This window comes from Pituophis catenifer, unplaced genomic scaffold, assembly GCF_029215685.1.
Source record: "Pituophis catenifer annectens isolate HBS135680 unplaced genomic scaffold, rPitCat1.0.hap2 SCAF_12, whole genome shotgun sequence".
NCBI classification, from domain to species: Eukaryota; Metazoa; Chordata; class Lepidosauria; order Squamata; family Colubridae; genus Pituophis; species Pituophis catenifer.
Window position 1 is genome coordinate 10,672,596 of NW_027256892.1, and position 16,977 is coordinate 10,689,572.

Below are 16,977 nucleotides of genomic sequence, written 5' to 3' on the forward strand. Positions count from 1 at the left end.
GGAGAAGTCGTGTAATGGACTATCCCGCATGCCTTCAGCCATCGCGAGAAGTCGCTCGACAAAAATTCAGACCCCCGGTCTGTCATTATTTGTCTGATCCTGGTGTTATGTTGTGTTTCCACTCTTGCATAGAATTCCTTAAATTTTTGGAATACCTCGCTTTTGTGCCTTAGAGTGTACACGAAGCCATAGCGGCTGAAATCATCCACTATGGTCAGGAAGAACCTCTTCCTGTATTTGATGGAGGGTCTTAATGGCCCCACTAGGTCCATATGTATGAGTTGGAAAATTGAATTGGTTGTGCGTACTGACTTTTTGGGCCTGGGTTTGGTTCTTAATTTGGAGCTTTTACAAATAGAACACTCGAGATAGTTCTCACAATTCTTTATTTTTACACCTTCAGAGCATTCCATCATTTTCTGCACCACAGGGAAGCTGATGTGCCCTAGCCTTCTGTGTGGCAGGTGTGCACAGTTGTCATGCATTAGCTTCCCTATCGCTGGCTTTTCCTTCCTGGGTGCCTCCTGCTCGCTTGAATCACTAGTGGTGTGTGTGTGGCTAACCCCCTCTACTTCCTCACTTGTGTTGTCTGGGTTGTCGGGTTTTACCTTCCGGTGGTTGTTCACCTTGGGTTGTGTGTCTCTGACTGGGTGGAAGAATGGCAGGTCCCCACTGATCACTGTTTTCCCTATGCTTTTGCCCCCTCTAGTTACATGTGCCTTTCCTTCCTTGAATGTCACCTTGACATTGTTGTCCTTGCTCACTTTTAGTGTGGCAAGGATATTATAGGGTATATTTGGTACTAGTAGCACCCCTTGTATTATCCCTACCCCTGGCACGTATGCGTTACCTTTACCTGTCACTTGCACATTGTTCTGGTTAGCCACTTTTATTATAAAGTTTTCTTCTGTGAATGGGGTTAGTGAGTTATGGTCATACGTGGTGTGGTTTGTGGCTCCTGAGTCCAGTAGCCATGTGCCTTCCTTCCTGTCCTGACTTTTGTGTTGCTCTTGGTCTCCCAGCCCATACAGTGACCCAGTCTGGCTCTCCCTGGAGCTGTCCCTGTGATTTCTTCTGTCCCTGGGGCTAGGGGAGTCTCTGCGCCTGTGTCTATCCTCTGGCGAGCGTCTGTCACTGTATCTTGCCCTTTGTTCTGGCCTGTCCCTTCGGTGTGACCTGTCCCTGTCCCCTGTGTTTCTAGGGCAGTCCCTCTTGTAATGGTTTTTTGACCCACATATGTAGCACTCTGTGTTACTGTGGCTCCTACCCTGTGGCTCAGTCCTTCTGCTGGGTCTCTGCTCCCTGCGGCTTAGTGAGCGGTCTTTCCTGATGCTGTCCTCAGCTATGAGTTTGCTTGTTAGTAATTCCAGTGTGAGTTTCCCTGACCCTAGGATGTCTATCTGTGTGATGAAGGTGTCCCAGCTGGGGTCCAGGGAATTCACAATAATGCTTATCATGGTTCTCTCACTTATGACCTCCCCCATTTGGGTCAGCTGGGCCCTGGTGCCATTTAGGGACAATAGATGCTCGCTCATTGGGGTTCCTGCTTTGAGTTTGGTGGCATAGAACTCTCTGGATAATCTAGTGGTGCTTGCTACGCTTTGGCAGTAAAATAGTTTGTGCATTCTCTGTATTACCTCTAGAGCAGTCAAGTGGTGGCTAATACTAGGGTAAATGTTGGGGGTAATGCTAGCAATAACAATATAATATGCTTTATGGTGGGTGCAATCTAGTTCAAAAGTCCAGGGTTTTTCTGGGGGGTCAGTGACTAGGGATAATAGGTCTTCCTTCAGCAGGGTGACTTGGAGCTGCTGGTTCCAGTCCAGGAAATTCTCTCCATCTAGTCTTAGTTTGGGAAAGTCACTTGGCAAAGTCCCTGAATTGTAAGTTAAATTACTTACATTGTGTCGCTGTCCATGGTTCCTCACGTAAGGATACTCACAATAAGGCAGAGGGATGACTGTGGCAAGTCTGAACTGACTTGCTTCTATATGCCTGCGTCAGTATAGCTCTATGTCTCGCTCCGTTTCTCTTGTAGGGAGGCACTGCGCATGTGTGAAGTTCATTCCTGTCCAGCCGCCGTGGAGTGAGGAGCTCGTTTCTGCAGCTCCCGGGTGAAGGCCCCAATCTTCCGGATGGACCTTCGGTTCTTCCTTGGTCGGCCTCGCTGGGTCGAAATCGTCGCGGATCGCCGTCTGGAGCCTCGGGAAGCGGTGAGGATCGCCGGGGAAGGTCAGGAGTCCCGCTGGGGCCGCGAATGGTCTCAGATGGCCCAGCCTCGCGTGGGTGCCGCCTCCGGGTGTTGGGCCGAGTCCCCTGCCCACCGATGGACGTCCCCTGCCCACCGATGGTCCCGCGGGTCCTGGATCTGGTCCCGGTCGTCGGTCCGGTGAGTGGTCCCATCGCCCTCGGTGCCCCATTCCTATGGGTGGGCTCCCTGGGAGTCCTGGATAATGCTGGGTCTGCGCGGTGGCGATCTGCTCCCCTGGGTGGGTGCCGGTGCTGGTCCTCCTCGCGTTAGGGTCCCCTTTGCGCTTTGGCCTGGCACCGGGGTGTGTGTCCGGTAACTTCATTTTGTCCCCTAGGGCCGCGGTGATTAATTCGATTGTTTTGTTGACCTCGGGCTCGGTAGGCGGGCCCGTAGGTTTAGGCTTTGGGCTTTCCTGTTTGTTGTGGTAGTTTTGGGTGGCTACTTTGGAGTAGGCCCTGATTCCCACCATGAGATTTAAATCTCGGGAATCTATTGGTGGTTGGTCGGCCATCTTTGGTGATGTCACCTCCCAAGATGGCCACCGCAAAAAGGGTGCAAATTCTTTTTCGGCCTTTTCGGTGGGTTTCTGGTGGGGGCAGTCCTTTCTTACCACGTCTTTGTCGCTGTAGTCGGACTCGTGTTCATCTTCCTCACTCGCTGCTTCGCAGCCTTTGACCAGGCTTCGGAGTTCCGCGATGAGGTCAGTGTTGTTTGGTGATGAGTCTATCAGCCTTAGAAGTTTTCCTTTTAAGTCGTGCATTTCTTCTGTCGGGCTCTCGTGTTCCTTCCACCCCTCCTCGCATCTGGTCGGGGAGCATGGATGGTGGAGTAGGCCGCTCATTTCAGGTGCCTCTCCTTGCGTGGCTTCGGGTTGGGCAGGCTGTTCTGCCATCTTCTTGGTGAATGCCCTGGTATTCACCCTGCCTGTCGTCGCCCTTTGCATGTTCTGGAGTATTAGAATTGGGCTGTTAAACCATCCTCTGCTACCATATTGTTAAGGATGTTCGAGGATCGCGCCCAATAACACCAACAAGCAGGTATGCATTAAATCAAGTAGTATTTATTAACAAGGCATCTTATCATTACAGGTACAGATCTGGAACTGGAGCAGGACCGCATGGCTGACCCTTAAGTATCCCCTGGGCGTGGCTAAGGTAAGGAGGGGTTATTGGGTTAGGGTGGACCTTGGGGGTTGGCTTGCCCAGCCCCCCTGACTCTAGCTCTGGGTCAGAGGCAAGGCATTTATTCCTGACAAATGATGCAGGATCTAATCTGGGTTGGTCACTGGGACCAGAGGTTTAGTCTTCTGAGCTTTTGGACTTGTGCTGGTGCCCATCCTCAGGGAACTCTCTGCTGAAATGTGTAGATAGAAGTTCCCTGAGAATGGGCTTCAGCACGAGTCCGAAAACTCAGAAGACTAAACCTCTGGTCCCAGCAACTGATGCAGATTGCATTTTTTGCCATTTTTCTTTCTTGAAACGATTTTCATGTACCATAGCTTTATACCACTTTCTTTTTATTTACACTTATTGTTACTTGAATATATTTTAATTTAGTTACTTCTAGCTTTACTTTCTGGTAAGGGTTAGCAGAAAGTAATACGGTAAGATTTTAGCAAGAAATGCCAAATCAAGCAGCGAGAAGGCTCAAATCTGAACAAGCAATAGAGGTTTTGTTTTTGCTTAGATCTAATACTTTTTTTTATTTTTTCTTTGTAACAGAGGCTCTTATGTCTTAACAACTGCCTGACATGTAGAAAACAAGCAGGTTTCCATATACTTCCTTGGCTGGCCTTCAAAAACCCACTTTTGGGGAAATTTAATCTTTATCAAATTTTTGAAGGTTGTGAAAATTTAAAGTCATGGTTATTTACTTTAAGAGACTGTATCGGTGGGATTCAAAAAATTTTATTACCGGTTCTGTGGGCATGGCTTGGTGGGCGTGGCATAGCTTGGTGGGCATGGCAGGGGAAGGATACTATAAAATTTCCATTCCCACCCCACTCCAGGGGAAGGATACTGTAAAATCTTCATTCCCTCACCACTCCAGGGGAAGGTTACTGTAAAATCCGCATTTCCTCCCAATCAGCTGGGACTCGGGATTGCCCCCAGTTCACACCGGTTCTATAGAACCGGTAGTAAAACTGACGGGAGGCTCCGCCCACCAATCCCAATGTCATCAGAATGGTTCTGCGCATGTGCAGAAGAGCACGCACGCGCAACCCTGTTGCAAACTGGTAGTAAAGATAAGTAAAACTCACCCCTGCTTTGTAGATTGTCTTGAGTCCCAGGCTTGGTTGAATCTTGCTGGGTGATGTAATAAAGGGGCTTTGGGAAATTCCAGTTATGGCTGAGGGCTAATCATACCTTTGTCGGATCTTGGGTGAGGGCATTTGCCTATGAATAGACCTAGCTATTAGCTATTAGCTTAAGTGCTGACAACTGCTGTGGGCTATTAAGGAGGGTGGGGGCTATTAAGAGTGAGTCTGATTCCTGCCTAAAAAAACATGTTTCTCCATTTCTCATCCAGGAAAATATAATATTCTGCCTTTTTAATATTTCCTAGAATATTTCATTTTTCTAGGAGAAGGGTGGGTGCTAACTTTCTACACTACAGTACTTCAAAGTGGCAGGAAAATCACTTTAAGTGATCACAGTCAGAGTCATCCCTTTGGACTACCTTTTGCCCATTCCCTTAGGGCAGTGTTTCCCAACTTTGGCAAATTTAAGAGGTGTGGACTTCAACTCACAGAATTCCCCAGTACAGCCCTAGGGGAAAGAAAGGGAAATCCAACACATTGCAATGTATGGAGATACTTTTGCTCCAAAGAAACCTTGTTAGAATAAGTCCCTGCCATCAAGCTGCCAAAGTTGCACCATATCCAGCATCCAAAGGTGTCCATAGGGAGGAGGTAAAAAAAATGTCAAGACAGTAGCTTCAATCATGCAATTCAACATTTTTTCACTCTCTCTCTTTAATATGCATTGCAGAGTCAAATTTTAGTTCTGAGAGGAAAACTATCAGATAGGAGGCAGTTTGGCCCACACCAGGAAAACACACATGGCAAACAGTGGCAAACATTTCAGAAGGGACCCTCCCCCTTAGTTTTGTGGCCTATAAAGGGGATGGGAGGGAAATGTACTTTCACACTTGCAACATTCTGTTAAGGTAACCTTACAATAAAGTAGCATTTGTTCAGCTGCACCAGGCTAGAAGCCAGGGGTTTGTGAGTTCTAGTCTTGCCTTAGGCATAAAAGCCTAAGTGACTTTGGTTGACTTCGGGCCAAATAACCAGGAGCTGTGAGTTCTAGTCTCACGTTAGGCATGAAAGCCAGCTGAGTGACTTTGGGTCAGTCTCTCTCTCTCTCTCTCTCTCAGACCAGCCCACTTCGCAGGGTTGTTGTTGAGAGGAAAATAGGAGCAGAAAGGGGTAGTAGGTATGTTTACTGCCTTGAGTTATTTATAAAAATAATAAAGGCAGGATAAAAGTAAATCAATAAAGCTGGGCGTGCTTTTTGCAAGGTGGCTGTCTCATGACTGTCCAAGGGGGCTGAAATGAAGAAATGCGGGTGACAAGTAATCACACAAATGCCAAGATTTGCATATTGTCTGAAAACAAGTAGAGTTCTGTGTTGTCATTAGGCACCTATTATCATTTGATCTTCATTATGCCATGCTGCGGATGCTGCTAAAAGTTTCTCCTCTATATTTCTTAACACAATGGATCATTTTAGAAACCTCTATCATTTTTCCTTTGTATTGTCCAAGTTGTAACATGAGATTGGAGATGGTTGAATTTAGGGTTAGAGATTTGGAATATTACTGGGCAGGAAAGGCTGCTTGTTATTGTAGGAAGTTAGCACCCACCCCTCTCCTAGAAGAATGAAATATTCTAGGAAATATTAAAAAGGCAGAATATTATACCTCTCTGGATAAGAAAAGGAGAAACATGCTCTTGGAAAGCAGCCCCCACCTTTGTTAATAGCCCCAGAAAGACTGGGCCATCCTATCTACAAGACAAAGGCCTTCAACTCCAAGGTGATAGGATTAGCCCTCACTCAAGATCCAAACCAGGACAACATCATTAAGCCATAATAGGAATTGCCCAACACCCTTTCAGAACACAGCCCTCTTCATTACATCATCACCCAGCAAGATTCAACCAAGCCTGGGACACAGACAACCTACAAGATTATCTGAACACCCGCATAGCCCCCTGGGAGTCTGACAATCAATAGGATACATTTCTTGCAAGGCCCAAGAGAAAGTACAAATATATCTCACCCTCCACTCCATGTAGTCTTCTACCAAGAATCACACGTGCTTGGTGGTTCTGCTTCACCATTAAACCATCAGTGTCTTTCTTCCCACTTGGAACTGAACCCAAGTTGCAATCTTCTGACAAGCAAAATCAATGGGGAAGCCAGACTCACTTAACCACCAGGTTACTAATTTATCAACTGCAGTGATTCACTTAACAACTGAGGCAAGAAAGGTCATAAAATGGGGCAAAATTCACTTAACCAATGTCTCACTTAATGACAGAAATTTTGGGCTCCATTGTGGTTGTACGTTGAGGACTACCTGTACAACAGTGATATTTTTCACACCTTAGCAGTAACTGGTTTGGCCCTCCTCCCAAAGCTGGGATAGTTTCAGCTTAAAGCTGCGTGTGAATCTAGCTGTGGCTTGTAAATTAGCGTGTTGCTCAAGAGCGTATGATCTAAGAAGCTGTGGTTAAGAACAGCTTTCTTGCAGCGTGTGAACCAGGTCAGTGCAGTACAATTTATTTCTCGGTCACAGCAAATTTCTCACAAGGCCACGCAGATGCCAAATTACTTGCTTTCTCTTTTGCCACTCTCCACTTTCAGCGTCTTCTCCACCCTCACTCACCGGATCAAGCAGTAGCAATGCCATCTTTTCTTCTCTTTCCTTGGTTCTGCTCTTACCTCCAGTATCCAAGTCTATCAACACTATCTTGGTTTTATTGGACCTCTATAGAACAATTCTTCAGTTGATGGCTTGTGCAAGAGAAATTTAAAGACCCCTCTGAACTGAGAAATCCTCTATGTCGTGGACCACTCCCAGTGGACTAACTGTAACACAGTTTTCAGTCAGACTGGCAGAGGGGCCCAGTGAAACCAAAAAGCAAAGAAAAGTCCATAGAACATTGTCATTTGCAGAGAACTTGAATCCATGGGGACCTAATACAGTACTTCAGCAATTTCTATGGCTGAAATCTGCTGCCTGTATGAATTTGGAATGCCAGGTGATCAGGTGCTGGGTCCTCACTTTTAGAAGTCATAGGAGTGCCAGGTGGTGGTTTCTATCACACAGACCTCTTTACATCTCCTCAATTATGAAGGGACAACTTGCTACTTAGGAAGAGATAGAGAATCTGAAGTCTTCAAGAGGTGATTACGACTTCCACATTCTCCTATCATTGGTCATACAGGTGAGGACTGATATTCAGTTCTTCTACTGAGAGGTCACATTGCATTCTGCTTTTGTAAACCATTATTGTTTTGCACATTCAAATCTAACTCAGTGGATCTGATCCATAGCTCAGCATAATATGCAAACTAGGTCAGTGTTTTGTTCTGTGTCTTATGAGTGGTTAAGTTTTGCAATACATATTTTATGCCACTCATTTCATGAGTGAGGTGTCTCAGATTTGAACAAGGTGTGGCTTCTTGGCAGAAACAAACATTTACTACTCCTTGTACCTACAAGGATTAAGGAATATGGACCAAGAAATCCTAGAATCCAGACAAGCTGGATTGCCTTAGAAGAACATTGTTCAACAAGAAGTTAGAAAATAATATCATGTCACGAGTAATAAACTCCGCCCACTCTGCAAAATCTCTGACATGGGGAGTACTCACACATTATACAAAACCCTGTTGTGATTTGTTTGAGAGAGATTTAGTGTGTTAGGATGAAGCCAGTCTCTGTGGCATCTAAATATGTTCCATGAACATAGCCAAGGGTTTTTTTCAGCATTGTTGCTGTGCACTATATGAACATGAGAGCATATGCAGCACAGAATTTAGGCATTTACAGGACTGGTTTTGTTAATAATAATAAGAAATGCAAACTTGAGAAGTGACCAAATCATTGTGAAACAGAAATATCTGAGTGCATGCTCAGCTCAGAAATTGCTTGAGCAGAGGGTTGGACTAGAACAGTGCTGTCAAACATGCGGCCTGTGGGCTGGATGTGTCACATGCTGGCCACACCCATACCCAGTTTAGCTAAGGGGGGGGAAAGTTGCGATACATCACGTGATGCCATGATGACGCAAGTTTGACAACCCTGGACTAGAAGATTTCTAAGGTCCCTTCCAGCTGTATTCTGATTGATTGAAGCTGCCAAACGGGGGACTGCCACTCAGTAATCTCATTCACTGATTTGCAGTCAAGATTATCTGTTGGACCAACATTTCCTTTGAGTGGGCCTCTACTAATGATGCTTGGGAAACAAGTGGGCAGGCATGGTTTCAAAGGAAAAATGTGCAGCATGCAGTTTCAATGCCATGTTGCCTTTTTGGGATAGTATCAAGAGTCTTCACATTCCTTCCATTTTTGCCTGGGGGAGATTCATTGGCAAAGCAATGCCTTTTATTTGGAACTGGGGCTTTACATGGCTGGGGTTTTCCACTGTATGGAAGGAAGAAGAAAAGGCCATCCTTGTTTGAAAGGGAAAAAATGCTCTCTATTCTACAACCAGTTTTTCTGGAATCCAAGAAAAAAAAATTGGTCACATATTAAGTTGTCAGAGTGGCTTGGAAATCCAGACAAACCAGAAAGTCTGTTCCAGATTCTCTCCTTTGGAGAGGCAGGTTCATCCCTTCTCTGTGGTGGCCCCCAAACTATGAAGCTGAGTTACAGTCTGACCTGTAAAGTTTCAGTTCAGCCATGCAGATTACAGCTCCAAGATTCACATGGGGGTTGTAGGCTTTACACAGGAGGGTACCAGCTTGAGAAACACAATTTTGTACACTGCTGGCTTCAGATTTTGAAGAATTAGGTGAAAAACTCTAAAGATTAATCTCTCAAACATGCCTGGATGAATCTGTACCTATGATACATTCGATATTCCACTCTGTGCCCACTGGGCATCATTATCCTAAGGGAAAGGCAAGGTACACACAGGAGGCAATGCACTTGTCAACTCTGAAGCTGGCCTGACTGAGACCATCTTGGAGGCTTCAGCATTGCCACATTGGTGATGAGGGATAGGGAGGGGGAAATAGAGATAGTTGGGGTTTTGTAGCCAATAAGGGTACAATAAGGGGACGTGGTGGCTCAGTGGCTAAGATGCTGAGTTTGTTGATCAAAAGGTTGGCAGTTCAGTGGTTCGAGTCCCTAGTCTGCGTAACAGGGTGAGCTCCCATTACTTGTCCCAGCCTCTACCAACCTAGCAGTTCAAAAGCACATAAAAAAATGCAAGTAGAAAAATAGGGACCCCCTTTGGTGGGAAGGTAACAGCGTTCTGTGCACCTTTGGCATTGAGTCATGCTGGCCACATGACCATGGAGACCTCTTCAGACAGCGCTGGCTCTTCGGCTTTAAAACAGAGATGAACACCTCCCCCTAGAGTCGGGAACAACTAGCACATATGTGCAAGGGGAACCTTTACCTTTACCTTTTTAGCCAAAACAAAATAGTTTCCCCTGAGAACCGAGGACATTTCAAAAGGTGGCTGAAGAAGAGGAGTGAAGTTTCCAAGCAACCAGACAGCACCTTGATTGGGCCATGTAACAGATTGGTTGGGAGAGGGGGAAAACTTTTACTTTTAATTAGGTGAAAACTGCGGGAACCTTTAGAGTTGGTTTTCACCAGTCCGTGTCAATATGATATAAACAATAAAACTGTTCTTTAAGGAATCTACTTGCCTTGGAGTTCTGTTTCCTGTGAGTATATTACTTGGAATCCTGACATTAAACCGACTAATTTCTCTGTTCCAACCGGAGCCACTATCTGGGGTCCTTAGCCCCGGATGTTTGCCCAGTCTACCCAGGCAGCAGAAAGACTCAGGAAAGATGATGCAATGGAGAAGAAAGGAGAAGACGTGGTGGGTACTAGTGGTGGGGTCCTGGAAATCCTGCAGGCCCCCTCAGAGACCCAGTAGGTGGCAGAAGTGGTGGTGGAGATCACGCACCAGATGTACACCTGGCCAAAAGACCACACAGAGTGGCTGGCTACTGGGGACCTGTACCAAGCCGAGGAGGACTTCAGATGCCAAGTCTCGTTCCAAAAACCAGTGAGGGGCTGTACAGTGACCTTGACCAAGGAGTCAGTAACCACAGTCCGAGTGGAGGCCAAAGGGACCGCTAGACCTGGACAACTCCAGAGACTGGAGATACCAAACAGGACTCTGTAGCTAGACCCTGGAGGAGTTGCTGGAGAGGTTCGACCATCTGAGCCTTGGAAGTCTGGGGCAGTCACACTTGACTTGAGCAAGTAAGGGTGTTCCTGAGCCAGCCAATCTTGATGCTCCCTTAGCAGTGGGAACAAATTGTCACTGCAATGGCCCAGGCAGCTAGCCCTCCGCCACCTCCATCAGTGCAATCCAGCCCAGGACCATGGTGGAGCCCACCCAGGTGCTGAAGAACTGCTAGCCTGCCCTGATAGCCCCAACAACCACTGGGTTGGCAGGAGCCTCCCGGTTGGGCTTATTATCCTGGACATGGGGCCCAATGGACCCCTGCTCCGATGCCACTGCTGCTGCCACCTCCACCACTGGCCCAGCCTGCTGCTCTGCTGTGGTTCAAAGCCGCTTTCGATGGGGATCCTGACAAGCTGGCATTCTTCCTAAACTGAGTGTGGGCCCACATCGATGAATATGGCCCTGACTACCCAAGGGTAGTCGATGATCCAGGCAATTACAGAGAACTTTGAGGGGAAAGCTGTGGAGTGGATGAACCAACTGCACAACATGGATGCGCCAGAGTTGGGAAACATTGATGCTTTCCAACAGGATCTGAGGGCCAGATTCAAGGATGAATCCCAAGCCCAAGAAGTTGAGGCAGAGATCAGAGAGATCAAACAGAAGGGCCACCTTACCAAAGAATATGTCCAAGAGTTCAGAAGAGTTGCTGGCAAACTGCGGCACTGATCTGAGAGGCTCCTGGTCTACTTCTTTAAGGAAGGTTTGGACAAGGAATGCTCTACATCTGCGTCTGCCGAGGGGTTCCTGACAGCATCTATGAGTGGTACCAGATGGCAGTGTCCATGGACCTTGAGCTTCAACGACACCAGAAGAAAGGCTCAACCGACAAGAAGCCTAAGAGCCAGCCCGAGTGGCGGCAACTTGACTGGCGGTCCAGTCCCTGCCAAGCAGAAGAGCAACCAAGGGAAACTTCAATGCCGCCAATCAAGTGCTTCCGATGCAGCCAGCAGGGCCACTGAGCAGCTGATGCCTGGCTCCAGCCCCCATGCCAAAGGCAAAGCCCTCAGAATCAGCCAAGCCTAGGAAATCGCTGCTGAAGACTACGGAGAAAATTTGCCTGCGAAGCCGTCAAGGTTTCCCCTCCCCCTAAGTGGGGAAGAGGGACCTCTGGCCCAGGAAGCCCAGCTGCCTATGGTCCACAATAGAGATGACAATGGCAAGAATGAGCCAATGGTAAGTGAAGCCATCCTTCCATTCGCCATCCAGTCGAGGCTAGTGGTGCCAAAGACAGGGGTGCAGGAGGAAGTAGAAGCAATCATAGACAGGGGTTGTACCCATTGCCTGATCAGCCTACCTACAGTCCTAAGGCTAGAAATCAGGACAAAGCCTCTGACCCACCCCATACGATTTGAGCAGGTTGTTGGGTCATTGATAGGCGAGGCCCCTTCCCCGCTCCTCACCGAGCCTGTCAGGTTGGAGATGGGTCACACTGGGAACTCATCCGTTTCATGGTGACACCAAACATGGCAGAAACAGTGATTCTAGGCCTGGCATGGCTAGATAAATGGGGCCCCACCATCTCCTGGGAAGGTGGCTGCAGTAAATTGAGACTGGGAATAGGCCCTCTCCCCACTCCCAGCAATGACGCAAAAGGAGCCATCCAATGGCTGAGTGACACTAAGCAAACCGAGATAGCCGCAGCCGCCTCAACACTGCTCCCAGGCACCTCCCCAGGTCCCAAGGAATACTGAGACCTAGCTGAGGTGTTCAGCGAGAAAGAATACATTGTGCTGCCCCTCTACCACCCCACTGACTGTGCAAGAGAATTCGTACCAGGGGCTAAACTAAACTACCTAAACCAAAATGTACTCCATGACCTCAAAGAGGGGTGAGAGAGGTGAGAGAGTATATCAACACCAACCTGGAACCCTCTGGAGACTCTCCCCAAAACAAGTCCGGTGGGCACAGTACTTTAAATGGTTTAACTTTGAGCTGAAGTACATCCCTGGGGGAAGAAACCTCCTTGGGGCCCAGGTTTATTTGGCCTTTTCTGATAGTGAAAGTGATTAACCCTGTTACTGTACAGCTTAAACTCCCCTGCCTGCCTGTTATCATATTTGATAATTACATTTGGCTTTCAGCAAAAACTCATTATAGTGAACAATGTGTTTGCTCAGAAACTAAATCATTAATGACCTGCTTTATGACTGTCACAATTGTAAAGGGCAAGTTCCTTTATGGTCATAAGTCAAGAACTATCTGTATGAATCAGTAAACTTCATGCACCTCCAATTTGGTGAGATGTGAGCAATGGTACAATAGCTTGCATAAAATAGCATGAGCAGTAAAATTCAGCTTTGGGTGACATTTGTGACATATGGATTAAAATGAACTGAACCTGATCCATAGAATCCCTATTATTAAGCAGAGAATGCTCCATCTGACACAAATACAACCAAGGCTTGTAATCTAGTAGCCTACACCTTCTTTGTGTTACTAAAAAGCATCATGTGAAAGCACCAAGTGATCAAAACCACAATAGGTACCTGTCAAGTCTAGCAGTCCATGGCAAATAGAAGACCGTGACTTGGAATAATAAATGGAAAACAGCATGAATTAACAAATGAAAGAAAGAAAAATTGATATACTGTCTCTCTCTGTGAATCCAAGTGAAAGGGAACATGGTAACTGATCTAAATGAAGATGGGTCTGATCTTGTGAAGTTTATGACTACATGACAGGAAATGAAAGCGCAGGTTTCATTATGAATGAAAGGGCTAAAATTAATGTCAGAAAGTAAGAATTTGCTGTTTTGAAGTTGTCATGGATGAATATGAAAGTAGGAATATATTTGTTGCTGACAGTTGCATGTTATACTTCAGTAAATGGTAAGGATGAATTGAACAATTATGCCTCACTATAAATTAAAGCAGTCAAGGGGGAAATATTTTGTTTGGTGATGTGAATAGATAGGTTGGAACAGCACAAGATAGTATTTTAAAAAGTTACTTCGGCTATAGGGAGACCCAAGAAAAATGTGCAAGGATCTGCTTAATACATTATTTCTGAACATATGATTTAAACATAAACCTATTAACAAATACACATGGCAAAGAAATGAGTATCAGTCTAAAAGCATGATGATTATGATTGTTTATGTTGAATGACTGAAATAATTAGTGAAAGATAGAAAGATGATGAGACGTTCTGAATGTGGATTATTTTTGTAATGTCAAGAAAAGATCTTGGGGAAAAACAGAATAAAGGGAAAATATGAAAGAAACTAGAGTCAAAGTAGAATGACTGCACGAAGACATGGTATGAATTCTATCTGAAAAAGTATTAACAGATAGATAATTTACAGAATGAACAGGAATGTAAGAAAAAAGAAGTTACCTGAAACAGTGAAACAAATTATGTTAGAGAGTGACACAGAAATTGCAGAGTTATGCTAAGAGGAAAAATGTAAAGGGGCTGCTTAATGAAATGATAAAGAGAAAGAAGCTGTAGAAGAAAATGATTAATGCAAAAATTAGAATGCGAGAATATTGTATACAGTGTGTATGAGAAAAAGATATTTGCAAAGACCATTAGTCATAGAGAGCAAGAAAGAGTTAAGACTAACAACCCCAGAAAATGGGAATGCAGAACCTAAGAAACTTGTATTATAAAACCAGAAGATAGTCAAGAATGAGCGGCCTTTGGATGAAGTTGAACACAAAAGGGACTGAATATGCTGAAAGCAATTTGGTCAGAAAGAAATATGCTGAAGCAGAAAAAATATGTTGAAGGGATTTGGCCAGGTACAGAAGATGCATGAGTACTGAACTGCAGAACAAACATGTAGCAGATAAGTGAACAGGTTGAGAGGAAGAAAACAGTAAGTGAATGGAGTTAATGACATCCTCAGTAAAAGAGAGACAAAACAGAAATAAGTTTAAAGAGAAAAAGACAGTGAATGGTGGATAGTTTGCAAAGACAGAAAAATATGGAGATGCATACTGTAATGAATAGATTGTCACAAATCAGATTTAGAAGCTGGAAACAAGCTTCTTAAAAACAGTTTCAGCCCTACTTATGAAAGATAAGGTTTTCTTATAGTCCTACATTTTATTTTCAAACAACTAGAATAATATGTTATGTTAAAAAGGATCAAGCCAAACAACTACATATAATTAGAATCAGAATATATGTTTTATTTTATTTCTAAACTAATAAGTCTATCCTTTTTCTTTCTATGTACATTATATCACCTGAACACAGACGAGAGTGGAGAGCAAAGAGAAGGTGAGTACCTTTTATATCTGGTGGGAGGGGGAAGTGGAACATTGCATTATGGGACATGTAGTTTAAATAGAACATGTTATATTGATGATGTTTATTCCAGATTAAAACATTCTGGTATTTCATCTCAACAATACCCCTTCTAATACTAGATTGGTTTAATCGAAATAATTACAAGTATTGTAACTATAATACACTATTTATATATTTACACATAGCCTCTTTGTTAAATAAATATGCTGATTTGATGGGAGTGGTTTAGTTAATATATCTGCGGTTTGTTCTTTCGTTTTTGTCACAAGTAAATGCCTTATTCTCCATTATGTAAATAGTATATGAACAGGGTATCAGGGGTTAACTTATTCTTCACTTCTTAATGTATTCATACTTCACCACTCCCTTTTCTAGCTCCACCCATTGTATATATAAGGAGCTGCATACATCCCTTCTTTGCTTCTATCTGTGAATATTCAGTGAATATAGAATGCCTTATGTAAATAAAGAGAGATATATTTGAACTCTTAATTCTCAAATTATTTATTGAGTCTGATCCTGAAAATATCGCAACAGTTTTATAATGTACCACCTTTATAAATCCCATTTCTGATAACTGTCTCACATGTTTATATTTAATGTCTATATGTCTGGATCTTTGACCAATTGTGTCAGCTTTAGATATGTCAATGGCGGCTTTGTCGTCTTCCTGTATGATTATTGGATATGCAGGCTCTTTCCAAATGTCTATTATTAAATCATTGAACCATGGTGTATATACTTTTAGTGCCCTTATACTATCCATCTCTTTTTGCATGGCGTTTTTCTACTTTATTTGTTCCTCCTCGGGAAGAGCCAAAATGTCCTCATAGTTTTTTGGTGTAGTGACATCACAATTAATGGGCATCACATAGTCTTTTAAGATTTTAGGTGTGTTCCCTTTGCTTGATCTAGGTGATCTTCTGATGTTTTTGTCTGCGTTATTATTATTTTCAGACGATTCGATGGGGTACTCTTCATCAATGTCTCGTGTATCAATGATGTGGTGGCCTTCTTTCCAATTCTTAATTGCTATTTTATGTTTGATTGATTTGTTGTTGTGTATGTGAGGTTTTGATTGTGTTTGATTATCTTTATATGTGTGTTATCTATTATGATTTCGTTTGAATGTATTTTGCTCCAATTTGCATTTTCATCAAAATTCGCCGATCCTGAAATTATTATTTTATTATTGTTGTCCATAAATCTATATGCTTTGCTTTTGGACTAATAACCTACGAATCTTAGCCTTTTTGAGATTTTGTCCCCCTTTCTTCTAAGTTGTTTGGGAATATGTACATTGGCCATTACCCCAAAAATGTGAAAGTGAGATAATTTGGGTTTGCAGTTATACATGATTTCATATGGTGTTTTTTTTTATTAAAGGTTTTATCAAATATTATAACAATTTTCCCCTCTCTCCCCCCCATCCCTCCTCCACCCACCCCCATCCCTCCTCCTCCCTCTCCCCCCAACCCCCACCCCGGACTTCCCAGAGCAAATACAGGGTATAACATTTAACAAACATAAACTAAAATATGCTAACTTTCTATAGACTCCAAATTCCCTCTTGCTCTTTAACTCCCCTTTCAACTAACAAAACATAATTCAAAAAGAAATTTTTTTTGTTTCATTCATAAGCTATTTGAAACTTTTTAGTCCGATATTTGTTTTGAATATAGTCAATCCATCTTCTCCATTCCGATATATATCTTTCATTTGAATGGTCCTTCAAGTATGCTGAAATTTTTGCCATCTCTGCTAAATTCACTACTTTTAATGTCCATTCTTCAATAGTAGGTAAATCTTCCTTCTTCCAATACTACGCCACCAAAAGTCTGGCTGCTGTTATTAAATTTAAAATCAATTTAGTTTCTATAACTGTACAATCTGTAATTATACCCAACAGAAAGAACTGTGGAGTAAATTTTATCTTCTTCTTGAGAATATTTTGGATAATCCACCATATTTTTATCCAAAATGCCTTAATTTTTTTACATGTCCATCATATATGA